The following is an 18,731-nucleotide window of genomic DNA, read 5'->3' on the forward strand; positions in this document are numbered from 1 at the left end:
AAGTTCTCCTCTTCTTTCTTCCCCAAAATGCCTCCCCTGCTTAACCAGAGAAGTCTCAGGTCATGGGTGTCTGAGGGCACCACATGTCCTTGCTGGGCTGAGGAGCTGATATACATTAATGTATGTGTATGCCTACATCCATATATAATGCATACATATGTGCTTAATATAGGCACATATATACACGTATTTTTATATATCATGAGTCTCTTAATTGCATTTTTCAGATTTTTGCTACGTATATGCATAGTGAGAGGGAGGAAACTCTATGTACCAAACAGCAGAACACATCTTTTTCTGCACATTTTGGGGTACATGTGGAAAAAATATCAAAAAAGTAGACCATAAATTAGGCCATAAAAGAGACCTCAATAAATTCCAGAGGAACAGGATCACATATGCCATATTGATCATGTTCTTCAGCTATAATGCAATAAAATTACAATTTAATACCAGAGGATGACCACAAAAATGCCATATGTCTGGAACATGAAATATTAAGAAATAACCTATAGTTGTAAAGGAAACAAAAAAAGAAATAAAGAAATTCTTAGAACTCAATGATAGTAAAAAAAAAAAGAAAAAAGAAAAAAGAATGATAGTGAAAACATTTGTCCATAACGTTGATGGTCTGGTGAAGAATACTTCTGCCGAATATTTCTGCCACAACTGGAGTTGTGCTCACGTGGCATATCCCACAGTCTGGAATCTCTCACTTAAGGATGAAGTTGCATGGATTTTAATGGAGTCCACATTTTAATGGAGTATTTGGATTTTTAAGGAGACCAAACTCTGATACATATGGTCCAATCATTAAAAGTTTGCTTTCTTCTCCTGAAAATCAATAATTTTCTACCTTTGATGAAGAAATAGCTCAATGATGTGTTGTTGGGAATAATCTTAATACCACATCGAAATGCTTGACACAACACGAAGAAATACAGCCCATGCCAACAGGAAACAGGAATTCGCACTCAGCTCCTACTCAAGTGGAAATGGAAACTTCCAGAACAAGTGTGACATGTTGGGTGAGCCAAGGATGGGGCACTGGAAAGAGACTTCCCTGAGGGATCTGCCCATGACTTCTGGTCTTCCTTCTAGCTGAGCATTCATAATTATCTGAGCTGCTACATGCTTGCTGCCATTCTCAAGGACTCTTAATGAGGAATTTAGTATATGAAGTGGGCAAATGTTGTTTTTCCCCAGCAGACATTAATGCCCCACTTCTCTGATAACCGCATTCTAAATTCACCTTGGAAAATGACCCCCTTCTTGCCAACCTAAATTTGGAGGATGGGTACAAGTCCAGGCCTATCCAGGGATTTCAGCATTTCCTGGGCACAGTGATTGGTTTATACCCAGGAAGATGGATTTGTAATCAATCCATCCTTTGGGAGATTTTCACAGGGTTTTTGCTGAGAGAGCCTCTCTGTCCTTTTGAGAGCATAGGCAATAAGGTATGTAAGTCTGGAGCAGGCTGGGGTTATCTTTGCTGCCACATGGACAGAAGGCCTAGAATGGAAGGAAAAAATAAGAACCAAAAAACAGGGATGGTGGGACCCAAGAGATGAAAAGAGACATGTTCTTGATGACATCATTCGGGTGCCTAGATCCAGCCATGGGTAAAATTAGCAGTATCTCTGAAGTTTCTGGTTATCTAAGCCAATAGGTTCTTTTTTTTTTTTTTAATTTTTTTTACATTTATTTATTTTTCAGAGACAGAGAGAGACAGAGTGCAAGTGAGGGAGGAGCAGAGAGTGAGGGAGACACAGAATCCGAAGCAGGCTCCAGGCTCTGAGCTGTCAGCACAGAGCTAGACTCGAGGCTCAAACTCATGGACTGTGAGATCCTGACCTGAGCTGAAGTTGGACGTTCAACCGACTGAGGCACCCTGGTGCCCCATGAGCCGGTACGTTCTTTTTTAAAATTACGCTAATTTGATATTTATCACTTCAAGGGAAAGAACACTGGCAAGTATAGCAACTAATAAAAAATAAAAAACAAAACCGATTGGATTCGGAGCCATACTTTTGGCTTAACTGATCCATCATCAACAATGTCCAACTATGGACACCTTCTTAAAAGAGAAGAAACGGCATATCCTAGTCACTCATATAAACAACTATTATTCTTTATTTAAAAATATGTTTTATTTTGTTTACAAAGAATTACAAGGGATTTTAAAATATGTTGAATTTTATTTTATTTTTATTTAAGTAATCCCTACATCCAACGGGAGGCTTGAACTCATGACTCTGAGATCAAGAGTCACGTGCTCCTCTGACTGAGCCAGCCAGGCGCGCCAAACATGTTGAATTTTAAAATAAATTTGGAGAGCTGCGTGTACCCCAAAACCCCATTTTATACTCTACTGAGGTCGCCAGTTTGAGAAACTCTGACTCAGCTTTATCCCTCCTTCCCAGCCTTCCTTCCACAGTGGATTTACAACCATCTCGTTCTATATGGAAGTGTGTCTTCTGACTGTTCTTTAGAAGCCTGTTGAAAACATTTTACCTGGACAGGGAAACAATGAGACCTTCACTTATGTAAACATATTGGCTCTTTCGTTGGCTTCTGGGCAGATTTTTTGGGTGCTCTTTAGAGCTGCTGTCTTAAAATTGACGTGCTTAAAATCACATGCTCTCTGCTCCGCTGAGAAGGGCGTTATAAGGAAAAGAATAGAGGATTTAGAAAAGGAACAGCGCACATGTGTATTAAATTCTGAGCATATTTGCATGCATGAGTGATTTGCAACAGGGAAAACCATATTGCGCATCAATATTTACGTTAAAAGAGCAAACGACCATCCAACCAAATGAGGATTTCAAACCTCTCCTTGCTGTCAGCTCCCTCATTTGCACTTGAAAAGAGCTATCAGTCAAGGTTGGGTTTGTTTGTTTGTTTGTTTGTTTCTTTTTTTTTTTTTTTTTTTGTTACTGGAGAGATGATTCTCTTGGAAGGTTATGTTTTTTTTTTAAGCTGCAACATGCTTCACAACTTAAAAGTGTGTTCATCTTCTTAAAATCACATGGGCTTCATTTTTCAAGCCTTGAGTTAAAGGGATATCGTCCTGGATAAAAATACATCCACGGGGGGGAAAGGGTTATTTGCAATTCAGAAATGCTAGTCTAATGCATTTGGTGGCGGTGTAAGTTGGGACCGACATAGGAATCTAATTTAAAGTTTTAGAAACCGTAACTGTTTTGGTTAAAGTAATGCGAAGATGAGTCCGTTTTCTGACAGCTCAGCAGGCCTCCCAAGCTGTGATTGTCAAAATGATAGACACTGACAAAGAAAATCAATTCTATGTCACAGTGAAACCTACTGCTGAGGTTTTTCATTAAAAAAACTGCAAGTGAAGCCCAGGCAGGACTCTTGGGCATATCTATAAGGTGTGAAAAGCAGCAGAAGAGAGGTATCTGAATCAAACTGAATTTGAAGATTTCTTTTCCAAGAGAGGCCCCCATTCAACCACCTTAACACTTTCTAGAACATTGCATGTCTTCTGCGCCAACCCCAGGGGTAAGACATCTAACAACTCATTAGAATTGCCATGTTCTTCCTTTTCCTTTGCTTTAACAGCAAAGGCCGGATGCTTAGAGCCTGGAGCCTGCTTCTGATTCTGTGTCTCCCTCTCTTCTGCCCCGTCCCCCACTCCGGCTCTGTCTCTCTCAAAAGTAAGTAAACATTAAAAAAAAGAAAAAGAAAAAGACTCCCTGGTTAGTACTCCTGCTGAATGGCCGCTGCTCTGTGCCTAAGTCATATCTGCCACTCTCTGAGCTCCCTAACGTGGTGCAGCAGTGATAGTCCCTGCTTTCAGTTGTCTTGGAAATGACGAGTAACTAAGGAATCCCTGCCTCCCCCCATCACTGTGGGGCTGGTGCGTTCCCATTTCCCACCCAGATTCCTACTGGTGTCCCACGTTGTGAAGCGATGCCTTACACCCCAGCCCTGTTCCCCACGATGGGCATGGACCGAGGTCTCTCTATCAGGCATCATCCACATCGCCTTCCCTCCTCCCACCCTTTCCCCATACCCCAGCCCTAAGCCAAGGAAGCAGTTTGTAACTCTCCCATTTCGGGGCTCTGTAAAATAATATGGTGATGTGGTATAGCGGAAGGGCGATGGCTTTTGAAGTTTCACCCAATATTGTGACTTTAGGCTACCTAACCGCGGTTCTCGTTTTGCAAGGTCGTTGTGAGAACTCAGGAAAAGAGGATTATAAGGCTTCTGGAACCTGGTGGTACTTGGAACGGAAGGTCGGTTTCATAAGCACCGTGTATGCGCGCGCGCGTGTATTAGGGGCAGAAATGACACCGACTGGACCGTTTGTTTTTACTTCTATCCCTGGGACGGTCACTGACTCCGGAGCGGGCTTGACTGGGTCCCTCCTAACCTGCTCCCTTTGCCAGGCTGGACTGCACACCATGTGGGAGAACGCGCCTCCTTGTGGCCGGCCAGAGAGTTGCGGTTACTTGCCTTGTCTTGCATCAGTACTTTTTTTTTTTTTTAAGATGCAAAGTCACTTTCCTGACCCAGGTGCTGAGAGGGGTGTTAGGAGTGCGGTGAGGTCACAGGAGTTGACCTCGGGAGGTTGCCTTCAAGGAGTTACGGTAACCAAGGTAACCAACCGTTGGTTGGTTGGCCGGTGGGGGCTGAAGGATACATTGTTATGCCGAGGTTGTTTTTCCCACTAGCAAAGCATTAACTTTAAGACAGTTGGGAGTTCCCAGGGATGTCAGACTGTGCCAGTCTGGAGTATTTGTCAATGGGCTGCAGATTGGAAGGGGATTTGATTTTATGTACATTTTCTTTTGCCTTTGTTCTCCACATCAGCCTGTGGAGGGGGACATCTAGGACTTTAGCAACTCCTGGACAAACTGGGACACGGTCCCCACTAGGTTTATCTCGCTCTGTTGCTGAGCTGAGACCAGGTCTCTACAGGGGTTAAATCACAACGCTGGCGGTTTAAATGGGAGCAAGGATTGAGAAAAGTCTGGAGAATGGCACAATTTCCCTAAAGGTCAGGTGTAATCAGGGTACCAGCTCAGAGACTGGGGGCGGGGTGGGCCACGTTGGGAGAAGTAACTCAAAACAAATTTCCTCCCGTTGTGTCTACACAGCGACGTTCTGGACTCTGTGATCTGGCTTTGTCTCTAATCTTTCTAGGACTGGTCTTCATCAAACAAAGCCTTTTGCAGATTTATGAGCTATGGGGTAATTGTTTTTCTTTTGGCAAGACAATTTAAGGGAAGTTTCTCTCTCCATTATTACATCCCACAGAGCCAAAATGAGAAACTTCAAGTTGTCCTTTTCATCCACCAGTGCTGTGCTTAAACATTACAAACAAATCACAAATTAATATCCCCTAACTAATCACTAGAAACGGAGAGAATAATTCTGGTTTAGTCATGCAGTGTAGAACAGAAGCAGAGAAAGGCACCATGTGCCGTGAAAATTGGAAGGAACACCATGGAAGGTAACCTCAAGCACCTGGACTGGAAATGGGCCAGGACCACACGGTTCACACACCGCTCAGGCACAGGTGTTCCAGTGAATGAACCAGAGCGACCTCCCAACCTTTTAAGTCACTTATCAAATTACCCAAATTCTACTCCTGTTGGTCCTGGAGGCTGCCTTTTCAAAGACTTGCCCAGTTCAGTCCTGCCCAGTGAATCAAAGCCCATCAGATGAAAGAGGAAAAGGACCAGGGTGTTGACTCCAAGACCTCCAGTCCCCTTTCTGTTGTAATGCTGCTAATGCAACTCTCTGGGTTTATTATTACACAACAGCGGTTTCCAACTGGGGATCATTTTGCTTTTCCCCTCCCCCCACGGGGGGGGGGGGCATTTGATAATGTCTGGAGACACTGTGGTTGTCACCACTTGGTGAGTACTCCTGGCATCTAGGGGGTGGGGCCAAGGATGCTGCTGAATACCTCCAAGGACAGGAAGCTCCCAGGACCAGGAAGTATCCATTCCCAAGTGTCCAGGTCCAGAGAGCCTCCAAGATGGCATAGCTCTTCAGGCTCTTCTGCTTTCCTTTCTCTCCAACCAGAGGAAGAACAACTGATTTGTATGTTCACGTTGCTGCCATGGAACAGCATCCACACTTTCCCGGGAATGTTCAACAAAAACAGAATAGAGGGGCGCCTGGGCGGCTCATTCGGTTAAGCATCCGACGCTTGATTTTGGCTCAGGTCATGATCTCACGGTTCATGAGTTCGAGCCCCGCGTGGGGCTCAGAGCCTGCTTGGGATGCTCTGTCACCCTCTCTCACTGCCCCTCCCTGTTTGTGTACTCTCTCTCTCTCTCAAAAATAAACATTTAAACAAACAAACAAAAGAATAGAGAATATAGGGTGATGTTAAAACGCTGATACTTTCATCAATTTACTGAGCGCAATGGAAAGAACTGAGCTAACTCCATTGTAAATTGGTGCAGCTCAGGGAATGGGTCAAGGGTTCAAAGCTAGGATCATAGGTTTGTGGTCAAATCCAGAGGACTGCCAACACCATCCAAAAGAAAGGCAGAAAGACAGGAATAAAGTATTGTGGAAACTCAATGTGTAGCCACATATCATATAACTGTAGTATTAATTCAGTTTTTACGCATGGCCAACGGGGAAATTTACAAGACTCATGTAATAGTGCCAGAAAATAAGAAAGTGCTCACATAAATAAAAAATACAAGAATGGGGGTAGGGGGCGCCTGGGTGGCTCAGTCGATGAAGTGTCCAACTTCAGCTCAGGACATGATCTCATGGTTTGTGGGTTCAAGCCCCGTGGCAGGTTCTGTGCTGACAGCTCAGAGCCTGGAGCCTGCTTTGGATTCCATCTGTCTATCTGTCTGTCTCTGTCTCTCTCTCTCAAAAATAAATAAACATTTTAAAATAATTTTAAAAAATACCATGATGGGGACATGTCAGAGGGACACATGAGCCAGCTGCAAGAGCTCCTCCCAGTGGCCAAAGCTGGAACATCCTGAACAACAGAACAACGAGATAGTGCGGGATTATAAACCAAAGTATAAAATAACTAGCCATGAGTCCGTAATAACATAACTAAGTGAGGAAGAATAACTAACTCTATTCTGGGTTGGGGGATAAGAAAACTCGTATTTTTCGAAGCTGTCTGTTCAAGGCGTGCTAGCATCTACACTCTGGAGGCAGAGGGACTTCCTCTTCTCTCTGCCACTTCCAGCTTAGTCAACTTGGGCACGTTGCTCGTCTTTCTAAAGGCTCATTTTTTTTTTTTTTTTGCATAAGCAAAATGCAGATAGTAAGGGTATCTACCTCATTATCGTGTGAGTCGCTTACCTTGGTGCCAGCACAATTCAGGAATTTAAGAACTTTTCTTTCCTCCTCTGTATTATTTGCCAGTTGGCATCTCCTTCTTGCCTCTAACCTGGGAGGTCAGTCAGGGCGGGGACTGGGTCCCTCATCCCCAAAACATTCATCACATCACCGCATCCATCACAGTGGTTTCAAAGAAGCCTCTGTTGAACAAATGAACGAACCAGTGAATGGAGGCATGTGTAGATGTGATCAGAGCTGCAGCCACACTGGCTGAAGGCCACGGCGTCAATAGAATGGGAATCTTGGTTTCACGCAATGGGGGCAGGGAAGGTGGGGAGTCAGCAGGTGGGGTAAGACCTTCAGACTTTGGATCTGACTGTGTTTGGCAATTCTCTTGACTGTTTCTGTCTTGGAGGGAGGCATGCAAGTTACTGAGGCCCTGCCAATCCGACTCTTGGAGATGCAGAGTCTGTGAGCACTTACTTCCTCCTGTGAGTAGCAGGTGACCTGGGAGAGCTTACTGTCACAAAGGAGCTCCACAAGAAGCAGGACTTACCTTTGTAGGTTATATAAGACACAATCATTAAAGGATATTGTTCTATGGGGTGTCCAATATACCGGTTGTGTGCTAGTCGGTAGAACATACAACTCTTGATCTCGGGGTGGTGAGTTAGAGCCCCATGTTGTGAGTAGAGTTTACTTTAAAAAAAAAAAAAAAAAGGACCTCGTTTGGGAAATATTGAATGTACTTTGAGCCAATTACCTTTCAGTGCCAAAAGCACACCAATAAGACCTCTGTTGTGTTTGGATTTTATAAATATATCCATATATATGCACACATACAATTTCTTAATACAAACAAGTTACACTGTGGATTTGTGTATGTTTTTGAAATATATGTTAGATCCTAGGATTATTATAGGCTCTACCAGTAAAGTTTTTATTCTTTGATTATGATCCTTTCAAATGTGTTCTAACTTCAATAAGATCATACTTATTCCTGTGATTTTAGTCCTAAAGGAGCTTTCCTTGGATAACAAGGGTGCATTTTCCAGTTCTTTCGATAGCCACAGAAGATAGCTATTGCATCCAGTTTAATGCCTCATGATTATCATGAATTAATGCTGCGTGTACTTGTGTGGACTCGCTCGATTTTCTGGATGTGTAAACAGTAACAAAAGTGGGCTTCACTTAAAATGGCAAAGCAGGGTAGCTACCAATGCCAAATTTGCCAAAGGAGTCCTTAATTCTCTGTTTGTCTGTACAGACCCAGCAAGACGTTGTCAGAGCTGGCTCAGGATGTGATTGGTGAGTCTGCTTGAAATTCCAGACTTTCCATCACAGAGTGCTGGATGTGATAAATGGGCTGGGGTCTTATGGTTAATGACTGCTCTCAAGGACAGCTAGAGTATCCTTCAGGCTGAATTACAGTGAACTACCAAGAAACTGCTACATACTCAAAAGCTTTCTGCAAAAGCTATACATATTCAAGGATGGCTTTTTTTTTTTTTCCCTCCAAACACAGAGATTTTCTATTCCCTTCTTTTCTAACCCGATCCTGGACCCTCCTCCCAGTATTCTGACAACCGTATCAGGCAAGCTGCTCATCGGTTTTCCAGCCAAACGCACCCCTTGGCATTTTAAATAAAGATGTCTGTATGATTTAGTTAAGAGGGTAAAAATTATGTACTGTGGAAGGTGCCTAAAAAGTGGTTTAGAAATTGAGATGTAAGATGTCCTTAATGCAAATGTTCTCTCTATTTTTCCTGGCAAATAATGTCTTCATTAATGCTTGCCACTAGCTGGTGCTAGGGCACCACTGAGCAAGTGTGCAATTTCATTGAATCCGTCCACCAGGATTAGTCACCCTAGGTGGGTCGTTCCTCTTTGTTTAACATCACGCCCTATGTCATTTCCACTCTCTGGCTAATCAACATGGAGGAAAGCAGTTCTCCAATCTTCCCACCCCACAGCTGCACTTTACAAACATCGAGGAAATTTCCTTTTGAATGAGATGAGTTTTCAAAACACCGGGATTTTCTCATTTTATTGTCACGTCCAACACATAAAGTTATTTTGATTGTTCTTCAATCTTATAATATACAGGGTGCATCTGGGGGACCAGAGATTTTAAAGACAGAGGCATCCTAATAAAGATATGAATCCCCAAATTTATATTGTTCAAGTCCTCCTTAAGGGAAGCAACAGGGCTAAATAGCTAGCCAGAACTCTCTTTTTATTTTACAATTTTACATCGGATCATTTATATATACGTTGAAAGACTGCCTTATAGAGGTCTGAAAGCCTCTCTATAAATGTGGGGTCTTTCACACTACTGGAAAAACAATGCAGAAGTTCACGTCCTGCTATTTGTTGGTTACTTCTGTTATCCTCAACCAGTAAAGAATAGCAAATTTTATGACCAAAAAAAAAAAAAAAAAAAGAAAAGAAAAAAAGAAAAGAAAAAGCACAGAAGAAAAGTTTCATCTATTGATAAAAATATGCTGACAATTCCATTTCTGGTTAAGTTTTATGTAAATATCACCTTTCAAAATACTTAGGAAATTTGCACAAATTGAGTTTCATTTTATTATACTATCATCATTATACATTTTGCTTTTAAAAGTCATTAAATTTTTAAAAAAGTGGGGAGGGGGCACCTGGGTGGCTCAGTCGGTTAAATGTCCGACTTCAGCTCAAATCATGATCTTGCAGTTTGTGGGTTTGAGCCCCACATTGGGCTCTGTGCTGACAACTCAGAGCCTGGAGCTTGCTTCGGATTCCGTGTCTCCTTCTCCCTCTGCCCCTTCCCCGCTTGAGCTCGCTCGCGTTCTCTCTCTCTTAAAAATAAATACACATTAAAAAAATTAAATAAGTAAAAGTCATCGAAATAGAAATACCATTATTTGCAATTCTCTGAATTAATTGCTCTAAAGTGATCAGCTCTGGCATTTCTGATGGTAACATGGAGTGCTCCTCCCCCCTGTGGAGATCAAGGACAGAATGTGTTCTCAAAGGTTTGTGACACATGTGAGCCACTCTCTTTGTCAACAGCAAATGTGAAAGTCTCCTATCCCCGTTCTGTGTGGTATATAATATTGCACCAGAAGTTTAGAGGAAGTGGACAGCTTGGCCAGCAAACAGCGTTTGTTCTTCCTGGCGTCCTGTGTAACATCATGTGTTGGGCTGTTGTTGAGGTAGGAGGGTGGGTAGTGTGGTTAGAAAACCTAAAACAGCAGGCTGAATGAAGGTATCAGCTATTTCCCAGCGTACTGACTTGTAACTTTTTTTTTTTTTTTTTAATTTTTTTTTCAACGTTTTTTATTTATTTTTGGGACAGAGAGAGACAGAGCATGAACGGGGGAGGGGCAGAGAGAGAGGGAGACACAGAATCGGAAACAGGCTCCAGGCTCCGAGCCATCAGCCCAGAGCCTGACGCGGGGCTCGAACTCACAGACCGCGAGATCGTGACCTGGCTGAAGTCGGACGCTTAACCGACTGCGCCACCCAGGCGCCCCAGTGACTTGTAACTTTTAAAGTAGTGTCGAGTTTTAGCCTCAGCGACAAGGTGCTGGAAATATGAAATAAATTATTATCTTTCTTTAACTAAGGCTATCCAATGAACCAGAACAGCGATCATTTCCACTGTGTCAAAACCACAACAATCACAATTCCATCTGGAAAATAATCTGTCGCTCACACAGTATGTCAAGATGATTTCCAAGAGTGGCTGGCTGGCTCAGTAAGAGGAGCGTGTGACTCTTGATCTCGGGATCGTGAGTTCAAGCCCCATCTTGGGTGTAGAGGCTGCTTAAAAAAAAAAGAAAAGAAAGAAAAAAGATGATTTCCAAATGGACCAAAGATCTAAATTTTATAAATGAAATTATATAAGCACCAGAGGAAAAAGTAGGCAAATTCCTTTGTAACGTAGGAGTCGAGAAAAACCTTAGTAATTATGACTTGAAATTCAGAAGCAATAGAAAAAAGAGATTGTGAATTTAACTCCCCCAAATAAAACAAAACACATCAAAGACCTTTTGAATGGTAAAACTACTAGACGCAAAGGCAAAAGACAATAAAGAGGGGAATGATTTGCAACTTATAGAGAAGGGATTTATAGACAGCGCCTCTAAAAGTCAAGAAGAAAAAGTGATTTTTTTTAATGGATGAAAGTTACAAACAGTTCATAGAAAATGAGAAGCAAATGGTTTTTAAAAAGAAGATAAAGATGCTCAACGTCACTCAGAATAGGGGAAACGAGAAAACCTCACCGAGGGGTTATTTCTCACCTATCAGAGTTACACACATTTAAAACTTTGACACGAAATGCCATCGGTGAGACTGCAGAGGAAACAGGAATCCTCATACATCACAGGTAGGAGTACAGAATAACATAAGCCCTGTGGAGGAGGATTTGGCAATATCTAGCAAAACCCCGTATGCATTTATCCTTCGAAGGAACAATCCCATTTCTAGGAAACCATCCCAGCGATTCATCCGCAAACAAACAAGCAAAACACAGAACGACATGTTAATTTACTCATACATATTCAGTTACTCATGACAACATTATTTGCAATGGTAAAACACTGGAAACAGCACAAATAGCCCTCAGTAGGGAAATGGTTGAATAAAGTATGAAAAATCCACACAATGGAAAACTGTGTGTCGTATAAAGGAATGTGGAATATCTCTGTATTCTTAAATGGGGTGATATGCAGGATATATTGGTAAAAGAAAAGGCCATCCACAAAACACTGCATGTAGCACACCACCTTTTCAGTAAAGGAGGGGAGGAAATACTAATGCAACACACACACACACACACACACACACACACACACATACACACACACTTATATTTCCAAAAGGAAACACAAGAAGGATAAACCAGTGGGGAAAATATTGGGAGGAAGAGGGAGAGCATATGAGGCAAAACAGAAATAGATATGAGACTTCTCTGAATAAATCTAGCTATAAAGCTTTGACTTGGGAATCAGGAAATATTTTACATATTCCAAAAAGAAAATTAAATCAAAAGGCAGGGAAAAAAAGCATTTCCTTAAAATTCGAAAACAAATCCAAACAAGTACTGAATTATATATCAAACTGATGTACCACTAAGATCACTAAGATAAAAGAGCTATTTCAAGTTAACTTTGGTAGGCAGCATTTGGACTGCACATCATTAGAATATTCTGAGGCTAAAAAGAACTGTGAAGAAAATTTGAACTTCAACAGTCTTTTATGAGTCTCAATATTGACATTTTGAAGTTATTATATGTGTATGGTAGATTAATAAGTCATTACAGCAATAAAATTATTGTTAGAAATCAAGATTTTTTTTAGTATAATGGAAAAGACACTGCTGTTATAAACAAAATTAAAGAATTTAAGTGTAAACCCAATGATGTTAAACTTGAAGTGGAAATATCACTACAAATACTTCAGGCTTTTTGCTTTTGAAAAACAGTGAAAGATGTGTTTTCTAAATCAGTTAACAGAGGCAATAACAGCTCAGTAGCAATGAATATACCATTCCCCACTGAAACAAACAAGGCTTTTTAGAGAAATAGCTAAAGCTAAATTGGAGGCAGGAAGTGTATGAGCTGGTCCTGGGGGCTCTGGTGCCAGAAAGCAAGGAAGCAAAGACGAATGGGGTCGTGTCAAAAAGCCACCTTGTGGGGCTACCATGGCCTAAGATGGGACAATTTGAGCTTCAGAAAGAATAATGATTGCAACTGATCAACACATAACAAATGTATGAGATCCTGAGTTCACAGTGATAATCAGAAGAAGGGAGAGGGATGGCAACAGTTAACTCAAAACATTCATCGGGCTCTATTGAAGCAACTATTGGAAGCTAGAACACCAACTCTTTTACGGACCGAATGTTTGTATCCCCGCCAAATTCAAATGCTAAAACCCCAACTCTCCAGTGTGAAGGTGTTCAGAGGTGGGACCTTTGGAGCTTTCTCTCTGTCTCCGCACCACATGAGGACACAGCAGGAAGGTGGCAGTCTCCAAGCCAGGAGGAGGGCTCTCACCGGACACTGAATCTGCTGGCAACTTGATCTTGGACACCCCAGCCTCCAGAATTGTGAAAAATAAATGCCTACTGTTGAAGGCACCCAGTGTGTGGTATCTTGCTACAGCAGCCTCAGCTAAGACAGACTCTCTATTCTGAGAAGTGATAATGCAAGGGAAAGAATTAAGCTTTCCTTCTGCTTGTTCCATGTGAACTGTATTTCTACGTTACTAAATAGTTCTAGTTGATGAAGAAAAGTTCTTCTTTACAAGAAAATTCCAGCTAATAAATGTAATAGAATAAAAATGGTAGAAAGATCACCACTTTTCAATTCCTAATTAAATAAGTGGTCCAGATGCAAAACCTAATGGTGATGGTTGACAGGGACATTTACAACGAGAGATCGGACTGTCCCACCTCAACCCACTGGCGTGTCCAGCATGACTGTAGGTAGGACAACCAGATTATGTACCTGCTGACGAGATACCATAGAAACTACAATCGACAGTACCACTGTGATGTATTCTTGCCAAAGAATTGCCAAAACCTTTAAACCTAGCTTTTAGTTTATAGAACAGACAAGGGACAAACACCAAGTTAAATGTCTCCAGAAGAAAACTAACAAACACGTGCAGAATGTAGGACACCCTGTAGAAAAACAGATGCAGTTTCTAAAATAAGTCAAGAGCATAAGGGAAATAGGGTGGAAGGAGCAGGGGTTGGGGGAATGTCCCGGATTATAAAAAAGACTTAAGAGCCATAATAATCTTCAAATGTAATGAGTGGAAAATTAGAGTATAAACTGACTAATCGTTCTTATTAAGGAATTTTTAACTTCAGTTAAATGAGGTGATGCTATTGTGGGAAATGCCCTGATATTTTAGAAAGATCTACAGAAGTATTTCAGGGTAAAATGACATGGTGGTAAGGATGTGCTTTAAATTAGTGATGGGGGGAAAAAAGACAGAAAGGAAGGGAAGGAGAGGGGGAAGAATGGTTAGATAAAGCAAGTATGACAAAATAAAAATGTTGAAATCGCTAATGCAGAGAAATGGGTCCGTGGGGGTTAATTATTCAATTCACTGCATTTTTGCGGGAAAAAAAATGTTCATAATAAAATGTAAAAGACAAAACAATACCCATTGCGCACTTTGCCGAAAAGATTTCAGATAATCAGTGTATCACCTAGGATAGACCTGGTCATGAGTTTCCTGCACCCGGGTGCTGACAGTGACCTTCCCAGGTAGTCTAGAGAAGAGATACATGCAACGATGGGGTGACAGGTGCTCCAAGAGTCCCTCATGAGCTGCTGTGTCTTCACTGTCCCCTTAAGAAACATTTTATTTTGAAACCTTTCTTTCCTGGAGCACCTGGGTGGCTCAGTCGGTTGAGTGTCCGACTTCAGCTCAGGTCATGATCTCATGGTTTATGGGTTCAAGGCCCGCGTCGGGCTCTGTGCTGACAGCTCAGAGCCCAGAGCCTGCTTCAGATTCTGTGTCTCCCTCTCTCTCTGCCCCTCCCCCGCTCATGCTCTGTCTCTGTCTCTGTCAAAAATAAATAAACATTAAAAAAAAAAAAAAGGAAACCTTTCTTTCCTTTATTACTGATCAGGCTGATTCAAACAGTCCATTTAGCAAAAGTGCCCGACAGGTCCGAAACATACCGTGTAAAACCAAATGACGTGGCTCATTCATTCCCAGAAGGGAATAGCTCTTTAGTATAGGCACAGAAAAGAACAAATGTTTTTATGATCTGGACTTAAAAAAAGTTAATGTAAGGAAGAGCGGGAACATACTGGATTGGGAAGAAGAAGAGCTGGGTTGTGCCAGTAAAGGACTGTAGGGTATTTGGCAAGTTGCTTAACAAGAATAAGATAGTGTCCAGGGGATCCCCAGTTCTGGGCTTCTAGGAGCACGTAGTCTCATGAGGTAGTGAGCATCTGCTCGCGGGTGGTGCATGAGCAGAACAGGAGCCAGAGACAGAATGCAGAGCTAGGAGATGATTCTAAGGTTCCTTGTGACTGTGAGATCCTGGGACGCTGGGACCCAGTTGCCAGAATAGCACACGCGTGCAAGGGTGTTCATCGGTAAATAAAAGAAGCTCCAAACTCCAGTTCTGTGACTGGATCCGCCACCTTGCCTCCTCCTGGAGTGCATCTCTGCTGTGAAACACAGTAGCTTGTTTCTGGATATGCCGGTCAATATTTGGTTTTCCAGACAGTGATTCTGGGGTGCCCCAGAGAATGTGGTCCAAGAATTCCTGAGGGATCCTGGTAGCCCTTTCAGGCAGACCTCCCTTTGCCAACCTGTGTGATTGAAGCAGGGTTTTCTCCATATACCTAACCAAAACCCAACTGCAGAAGCAGGTATGGGAATCCAGCTGTCCTCAATGACACCAGACATTAAGGAGATTTGCAAAACTGTAAAACAATGTCACTCTTCTCACCAAATTGGTTTTGTTTTGGGATTCGTAGTTATTTTTCATTAAAAATGTGCTATTTATGGTAATGTATAAATGGGCTTATTGTATTTTAAAGAAATATATACATATTTTTAAATGTGTATTTTTGAGAGAGAGACAGAGAGAGCACCAGTTGGGGAGGAGCAGAGAGAGAGAGAGAGAGAGAGAGACAGAATCCGAAGCAGGCTCCAGGCTCCGAGCTGTCAGCACAGAGCCCGATGTGGAGCTTGAACTCATGAGCGGTGAGATCATGACCTGAGCCGAAGTCAGACACCCAACCGACTGAGCTGTCCAGGTGCCCCAATAAATATATATTTTTAAATTCTCCCAGTTTTAATTTCTAATGTGGTAAATATTGGTAGATATACCGCGTAAACAAAAGCTCTTTGTGGTCCTAAATCATATTTGAGCGTAAAGAAATCCCAAGATTGAAAAGCTTAAGAACCATGGTTCTAGAAAAATCTGACCTCGAGGTACCTGGGTGGCTGAGTTGGTTAAGCATTCAGCTTTTGATTTTGACTCAGATTATGATCTCCTGGTTCTCTCTCCCTTTCTCTCCCTTTCTGTGTGCCCCTCCTCCCCTCAAAAAAACAAAATAAATAAAATAAACATTTAGAAAAATCTGACCTCATTTTACTTCTAGCCTCTTCTTACTAAGGATGAAACTTAATCCTTGCAACAGCTCTTGAAGAAAGACACAGATGGAGAAAAGAGGCTCAGAGGTAAATCACCTTCTCCAGAGGCTGCCAGCCCCAGCACACTTCCACTGTCCGCTCAGAAGTCGGAATTGGTTCCCTCGCCAGTTCTAAATCAATCACTGGAAAGGAGATGAGATCCATGATTGATTTAGACAGGTTGCTTAGGGATAATGGATGTTGGGGTGTCAACCACAGATTGTCCGTTCTCTTTATAAATGACAAGTCCGTGCAATGAAATGGCCAAAGAGAGGTGCACTATCTCATTATGGATCAGACCATTCCCAGTGGCTACAACAATCCTCAACCCACGGTATTAACTGTCACGGATCACCGAGGAGCTGGGACCCAGGTGCTGCAGCCCCAGGACCCTATAATGTAGCCTCTGTGTACCTCTTCCGCTTTCTCCGGACAGCTGGGCTTGGTGCTTTTACAATTGCTGGCCATATCTAAGTCCTTTTAATACAATTCTAATTGATTTCTTAATGTCATTGCCTCGGCATGCAAATCTATAGCTGTTGACTCTTCCCACAACAGCATGAAAGGTTGTAATTTTCCAGAGCATCCGTTCAGTTGAAGCAATGGTCAAGTTTCCACTTCCTGAAGGCACATTCAGAGGCAAGAAAACTGTGTTTACTGTGAAGAAAAATTAGCATCAATCATAGGTTGTACTAAAAGTCAGCTGACCGATTTAGGAAAGCTAATACACGCAAATATTTGTTTGGGTTCTCAGGGCTCAATGCAAAGCTGGAGACACTTAACTTTTATTCTAAAGGAACCTCTTTGGAATAATGATTGATGTACTGAAGTTCTTCCAAAGCTCAAACCCAGAGCAAGGCCGCCCGGCCACAGACTGCTTCTCCAGACTTCTCACGGTGTTATTTCTGGAGGAGCTGTGGCATTGGTAACTCAGGGCACACACTGATCTGTAAGCAGAGGCCTGGTCTGCGGACTGGGGGGAGGGGGCACTGAGAGGCAATAGAGCCAGAGGCTAAGACCTCAGGTCTCAGCTTTGCCACTTAGTGTTGAGTGCCTTTGGGCCTTTTGCCCTGACCATGCCTCAGTTTCCCTGCTGTGAAACAGGAATAATAAATAATAATAGTGTGCACTTCCTGGGTTGTCGTGAGCATATGTAAAGCTCATAGAATGATGTGCGTGTGTTTACTATTATTATTATCCCTCTGGGATTGAGGCCGGCAGGGTGAACCAGCGAGGTGGGTAAGGGGGTGTGGGGTCGGACTTGGAGACAGACGCTAGGGAAAGACGCGGGAGGCCCAGGGCTTGGTCACGCCCTCGGGGTTGTTGGTGCCTGTCCAGTGCTTGGGAGTGTGATGGGTGTGAACACGCATTTGTGGAAGAGAAATTTCATCTCCTGTGGCCCCTACTAAGCCTGTCAGGAAACTTGTCACACAATTGGCTTTCCCTGTGCAGACAGCTTTTTTTTTTCTTAGATTTTTTTTTCAAAAATTGTAAATGTTTATTTATTTTGAGAGAGAGAGAGCATTAGCAGGGGAGGCGCAGAGAGAGAGGGAGAGAGAGAGAACACCAAGCAGGCTCTGAACTGACAGCACAGAGCACCACAGGGGGCTCAATCTCACAAACCTCAAGATCATGACCTGACCCAATATCAAGATTCTGACGCTCAACCGGCTGAGCCACCCAGGCGCCCCTAGATTTTATTTTCTTCAAGTAACCTCTACACCCAACATGAGACTCAAACTTATAACCCTAAGACTAAGAGTCACAAGCCCCATCAACTGAGCCAGCCAGGTGCCCCAAAGATGGCTTTGGATAAAAACGAGTTGCCCTGCCAAGGAAACCCACCCTCCGATTATGAATACGTATACCAGAAAACGTATGAAATAGAAGGAACCCAGCTGATTAAAATGCCCTCAGATTTGATTTGCACAGGGTTCTAAGTGTTGTGCTCCTCAGCATGGAGAGATTAACAAGCAAGGAGGTTGAATGGAGATCTTTGTACTTCGACCCAACTGTTTGTTACCAGAGGGTCTGTGGGTTTGGTCCGATGCCTAGACCCACAGAGGCAGACGGAGAGACACGTAGCAGGCGCGGCGCGATGTGGGGTTTATTTACTGAGTGGGCTTGGGCCGCGACTGGAGTATAGCACAGATCTGTGACTCAGACCCTTGTTGCTGCTGGCAACTCCCCTGGGTGACCCCCCAGGCTGTGTGCTCCCCACCTTGTGCTCACCATGGCAACCCTTCATAACCCACAGGTCGATGACCCGGGAT

At 42.8% G+C, this 18,731-nt stretch overlaps 1 long non-coding RNA gene across 2 annotated transcripts in view; it reads left to right on the plus strand.

The window, feature by feature from the left end:
- The first annotated feature begins 1,731 nt into the window (after positions 1-1,731).
- LOC109274146 (uncharacterized) overlaps positions 1,732-18,731 on the plus strand; it is a 45,377-nt gene continuing 28,377 nt past the window's right edge. For both annotated transcript variants that reach the window (XR_008420870.1, XR_008420869.1), the window contains exon 1: positions 1,732-1,909. This is a non-coding gene — a long non-coding RNA (uncharacterized LOC109274146). The remainder of the gene's footprint in view (positions 1,910-18,731) is intronic.

Source organism: Panthera pardus, unplaced genomic scaffold, assembly GCF_024362965.1.
Source record: "Panthera pardus isolate Hobbes unplaced genomic scaffold, ASM2436296v1 HiC_scaffold_11, whole genome shotgun sequence".
NCBI classification, from domain to species: domain Eukaryota; kingdom Metazoa; phylum Chordata; class Mammalia; order Carnivora; family Felidae; genus Panthera; species Panthera pardus.